The following is a 6387-nucleotide window of genomic DNA, read 5'->3' on the forward strand; positions in this document are numbered from 1 at the left end:
GCACTTTCCAAAAACCTTGTGGGCTTTCCCTTTTGGCCCAAATAAAGTGTTCTCATACCCAAACATTTTGGGAAACATCCGGAACCCCTTCCGTTGAATTCCAGAACCCTTCCGGAGACCAAACACTATTATCCCATATATTAATCTTTACCTCCGGACCATTCCTGAGCTCCTCATCATATCCGTGATCACATCCGGGATTCCAAACAACATTCGGTTACCAACATACATAACTCATATAGTATTATATCGTCAACGAACGTTTAAGCGTGCGGACCCTACGGGTTCGAGGACTATGTAGACATGGCCGAGATACTTCTCCGGTCAATAACCAATAGCGGAACCTGGATGCCCATATTGGCTCCTACATATTCTACGAAGATCTTTATCGGTCGAACCTTTATGACAACATACGTTATTCCCTTTGTCATCGGTATGTTACTTGCGCGAGATTCGATCGTCGGTATCTTCATACCTAGTTCAATCTCGTTACCGGCGAATATCTTTTCTCGTTCTGTAATACATCATCCCGTAACTAACTCATTAGTCACATTGCTTACAAGGCTTATTATGATGTGCATTACTGAGAGGGCCCAGAGATACCTCTTCGATACTCGGACTGACAAATCCTAATCTTGATCTATGCCAAACCAACAAACACCATCGTAGACACCTGTAGAGCATCTTTATAATCACCCAGTTACGTTGTGACGTTTGATAACACACAAGGTGTTCCTCCCGTATTCGGGAGTTGCATAATCTCATAGTCCGAGGAACATGTATAAGTCATGAAGAAAGCAAATAGAAGAAAAACTAAATGATCATTATGCTAAGCTAACAGATGGGTCTTGTCCATCACACATCATTCTCTAATGATGTGATCCCGTTCATCAAATGACAACACATGTCTATGGCTAGGAAACTTAACCATCTTTGATTAACAAGCTAGTCAAGTAGAGGCATACTAGGGACACTCTGTTTGTCTATGTATCCACACATGTACTAAGTTTCCGGTCAATATAATTCTAGCATGAATAATAAACATTTATCATGATATAAGGAAATATAAATAACAACTTTATTATTGCCTCTAGGGCATATTTTCTTCACATGGGTTATAAAATCATATATGTGCCCATGGGTTTATGCTTATGTTCCATGCAAGAAATGGGGATGAATTTCAAACACCATGGCACCGTGGCTCTCTGGCAAATGTCGACGTACTTGCTTTTGTAATTCTAGTAAATCCAAAAGTCGTTCGAAATTCATGAAACTTGGCATGCTATCATAGAGTGGCATCAACATGCCGTGGTAAAAAAATTCCCATTTGGGGCAGGTTTGGGTATAAGCTTCTCATAAACCAGAGATTTTCACAATAAGTGTGATGGTTTCGGTAGGGAACGTTTCACCTTTCTGGACGAAATGATATCCGTTGCCTCTTCTCGATTTCAATTTTTTTCCTAGTGTCAACATATAACAACAAGTGTGTTGTGTCAATTTTTGGGATTTTTCAGGGTTCACTTGGACATTTTTATACATTAACTGAGTTTTCTATGTATTCATGTGCATAATTAAAATTTGAACTACATGCACATACTCTAATGCATATAAATTGGTTGAAAACTCAAATCTGTGTCCTTGATTGCATGCTTAGGTCCCATGCAAGAAATGGGAATGAATGTCAAACACCCTGCCGCCGTCACTCAGCCGCAAACATTGAGATACCTAGTTTTTAAATTCTAGTAAATCCAAAACTTGTCTGAAATTCATGAAACTTGGCATGTTGTCATGGAGTGGCATCAACATGTCGTGGTAAATTTTTTGTCCCATTTGGGGCAGGTTTGGAGATATGCTTCTCACAAACCAGAGTTTCTCACAACAAGCCTGATGGTTTCGGTAGGGAACGTTTCACCTTTCTGGATGAAACGATATCCATTGTGTCTTCTCAATTTCAATTTTTTCCTTGTGTCAACATAGAACAATAGGAGTGTTGTGTCAAGTTTTGGGATTTTTCGAGGTTCACTTGGACATTTTTATACATTAACTCAGTTTTCTATGCATTCATGTGCATAATTCAAATTTGAACTACATGCACATGCTCTAATGCATATAAATTGGTTGAAAATTCAAATTTGTGTCCTTGGTTGCATGCTTAGGTCCCATGCAAGAAATGGGAATGAATGTCAAACACCCTGCCACCGTCACTCGGCCACAAATATTGAGGTGCCTGGTTTTTAAATTCTTGTAAATCCAAAGCTCGTCTGAAATTCATGAAACTTGGCATGCTGTCATGGAGCGACATCAACATGCCATAGTAAATTTTGTCCCATTTGGGGCAGGTTTGGGGACATGCTTCTCACAAATCAGATCTTCTCACAACAAGCATGATGGTTTCGGTATGGGAACATCCCACCTTTGTGGATGAAATGATATACATTGCCTCTTATTGCTTTCAAAAAATTTCTTGTGTCAACATAGAACAATAGGAGTGTTGTGTCAAATTTTTGGATTTTTCAGGGTTCGTTTGGACATTTTTATGCCTTAGCTGAGTTTTCAATGCATTCATGTGCATAATTCAAAATTGAACTACATGCACATGCTCTAATGCATATAAATTGGTCGAAAATTCAATTATGTGTCCTTGGTTGCATGCTTAGGTCTCATGCAAGAAATGGGAATGAACGTCAAACACCCTGCCACTGTCACTCGGCCGCAAACATTGAGATACCTAGTTTTTAAATTCTAGTAAATCCAAAACTCGTCTGAAATTCATGAAACTTGGCATGCTATCATGGAGCGGCATCAACATGCCGTGGTAAATTTTTTGTCCCATTTGGGGCAGGTTTGGGTATATGCTTCTCACAAACCAGAGCTTTTCACAACAAGCATGATGGTTTCGGTAGGGAACGTCCCACCTTTGGTGACGAAACGATATCCATTGCCTCTTATTACTTTCAAAAAATTTCTCGTGTCAACATAGAACAACATGAGTGTTGTGTCAAATTTTGGTATTTTTCGGGGTTCGTTTGGACATTTTTGTGCATTAACTAAGTTTTTCAATGCATTCATGTGCATAATTCAAATTTGAACTACATGCACATGCTTTAATGCATATAAATTGGTTGAAAATTCAAATATGTGTCCTTGGTTGCATGCTTAGGTCTCATGCAAGAAATGGGAATGAATGTCAAACACCCTGCCACCGTCACTCGGCCGCAAACATTGAGATACCTAGTTTTTAAATTCTGGTAAATCTAAAACTTGTCTGAAATTCATGAAACTTGACATGCTATCATGGAGCGGCATCAACATGCTGTGGTAAAAAATTTGTCCCATTTGGGGTAGGTTTGGGTATATGCTTCTCACAAACTAGAGCTTCTCACAACAAGCATGATGGTTTTGGTAGGGAACGTCCCACCTTTGGGGACGAAATGATATCCATTGCCTTTTATTACTTTCAAAAATTTTCTTGTGTCAACATAGAACAACAAGAGTCTTGTGTCAATTTTTAGGATTTTTCGGGGTTCGTTTGGCCATTTTTATGCATTAATTGAGTTTTCAATGCATTTATGTGCATAATTCAAATTTGAAATACATGCACATGCTCCAGTGCATATAAATTGGTTGAAAAATCAAATATTTGTCCTTGGGTGCATGCTTAGGTCCCATGCAAGAAATGGGAATGAATTTCAAATACCAGGGCACCGTTGATTGCCGGCAAGACATTGAGATACTTCCTTTTTAAATTTTAGTAAATCCAAAACTCGTCTGAAATTCATGAAATTTGGCATGCTATCATGGAATGGCACCAGACATGCTATGGTATTTTTCATGTCCATTTTGAGAGAAGGCGCACTCGAATAACAGCCAACAAAGGCATTTTGAAAAAATAGCTGCCACTTTAATATCTCAAACGTTTGTATAATTCAAACCGTGTGCGTTCTGTTAACCATTCACGTGATGCCACGTGTATTGGTTTTAATGGCTATAGGAGGTGTCATGCGGACAACTGCTTGACTGAACAGGAGGCGTGCAAGCGCAGTCCGATGCGCATGCTGACCGAGAGGCGTGCAAGTTGTCCTCCAATGCGCAGGCTCACTGGGAAACGTGTGAGTTGTACGCTGCGCAGGCTCACTGGGAAGCGAGCGCTTTAACTTTTATGGTCGCTCGCCTTCCTCTCCATTAATGGCACCCGAGCTGCTACTTAATACAGGTAGGCTTACTGTTCGCCTCCCATTCCCCTCCCTCCCGCAGACCTCTTGTAACATCCCAAATTTTCAATTTGGAATACTAGAATACACTAGATCATCATTGCATATCATATTTTATTGCATTTTGGTTGATCCTAGAAAATTCTACGCAACTCAAGGACCCTTGGAGAGAGTTGGGGATTTCGTTATTTTCATATTTGAGTTTTCTCAAATTTTGAAAATAGTATCATTTGATTTTATTTATTTTATCTTCAATTATTTCTATTATCAAAAATATGAGAGAGGGAATAAAATGACTTTCCCAAAATAAAGAAATATTGAGGATTTAATAAAAAAATCAAATAGAATTTTATTTTGGTTTTATTTGCCATTTTATTTGAATTTAGGAAAAATGTGCATTTTTCAAAATTGCATTTAGGCCCCAAATAAATGTTCATCCTATGCGGCTTGATTTTATAAGCCGGGGAAAATTTATTTCAGGATTTTTGGAGTCCGTTTAGTATTCCTTTTGTTTTTTAGCGTAATTTTTTTTAAAAGGGGTCCGAACCGACCTTGGGCCGTAACCGGCCAGGACTCCGCCTGGCCGGGCCTTCAAATAGAGCCGCCCGAGGCCCGAGCCAGTCCAAGCCGCCGCCGCCCCTGAACCCTAACCCTAGCGCCGCCGCCGCCGCCCCACGTCGCCGCCGCTGCCCGCCGCCTCGCCGCGCCACCGCTCGCGTCGCTCGCCGCCCCGTTCGCCGCCTCGCCACCGCCGCCGCGCCGCCTCGCTGGACCACCGGATCCACCGCCGCCGGAGGTAGTTTTTTTTTCGGCGTCGGTTTTTTTAGAAAACCGATCAGTTTTCCGTCGGTTTTGTTTGGTTTTTTTAGTTTGAGTTTTTTTAAATAGATCGGGTTTCCGGTTTATTTAAGCGAGCGTTCGCTCGTTCGTTTGTTTTAACGAACGTTCGTCATTTTTCTTTTTCTCGGATTAAATCCGTGATTTTTCTGATCGCGATTCCTGATCCGATTTTTGTTTTAGTCCAACTTTTCGCTCGTTTATCGAAATCAGGCGATTCAAGCGCCTGGAGTTTCGTCTCGAAACCCTCTTTTCATTTAACCAACTCAAACAAGTTTTTGCCACTGTAAAAATTGCCCTAGATCCAGAATAGTAAATGAAGCCTGTTTCTTTTGCCGTTTGTCTTTCGTTGCTTCGTTCGATTTGATTCTTTTTGCCAACCGGAGTTCTTAAGTTGAACTTTCTGGTTAGATCTTTTATTCGAGTTTTACCTGTGCATTAGTTGAGTACTTATTGTATGCTTGTTTGTTTGCGATAGAGTACCCGGAGTGCGCCGCTTGCTACTTCAATCGCTAGGTTTTGCGGATCATCAACAAGGCAAGTAACACTTTGATCATACTTCCAATTACCCAGTTTTATTGCATTAGATCAATCCTCACACATTGCATGATTAGGATCTAATTAAATTGTGGGTTTGGGAAGTAGTTGAGGTAGTGCCTATTACCTGTTTATTATCAAACCTTTGGGAGTTACTTCTACGTTTGCTTATTATGCCATGCTATGCTAGTAGACGTGGATTGAGTGAGTGAAATCCATGACAGATGTGAGATTGTTAAATTAATGGTTTATCTAAGGTGGCAACTTAAATACACATCTGGGTGGATTGAGGCACCTGGGTATTGCAGCGATTGCCTGTTTTTTATGGACCGCCACCCAGGCTCAAAGGGATCATGAGATTATTCATGCTAGAAACTTCCGTGTGCAGCCACAAGCTACTATGGGATCTAGCATAGTTGATTAAGTCATGAGAACTCTTACAGTGGTAGACTAGCAGATGTAGGGGAAAGTAGGTGTAACAGTCTACCCGATCGTAAGGTGCTAGCGCTTCTGAAAGACTATGTCTCGGTCATCCGTTTCTCAAACACCATGTAGTGCGAGAAATCAAACGGAGGTGATCGAGTCTAGTGGGGAAAAGTGCGCAAACCTCTGCAGAGTGTATAAACTAATCATGGTTAGCCGTGTCCCCGGTTATGGACATCTTGAGTATATAGTACTTGGATTATCATGTGAATCTCATCATGTTACTCTAAAATTAATTTTGTTGGGTTTTGTTTAATGATGATGCTTAATTGGGATTGAGAATGCTGTCAACCATTCTCAATGTTTAACAACTACCATG

The sequence above is a fragment of the Triticum aestivum genome, chromosome 2A, assembly GCF_018294505.1.
Source record: "Triticum aestivum cultivar Chinese Spring chromosome 2A, IWGSC CS RefSeq v2.1, whole genome shotgun sequence".
Taxonomy (NCBI): Eukaryota; Viridiplantae; Streptophyta; class Magnoliopsida; order Poales; family Poaceae; genus Triticum; species Triticum aestivum.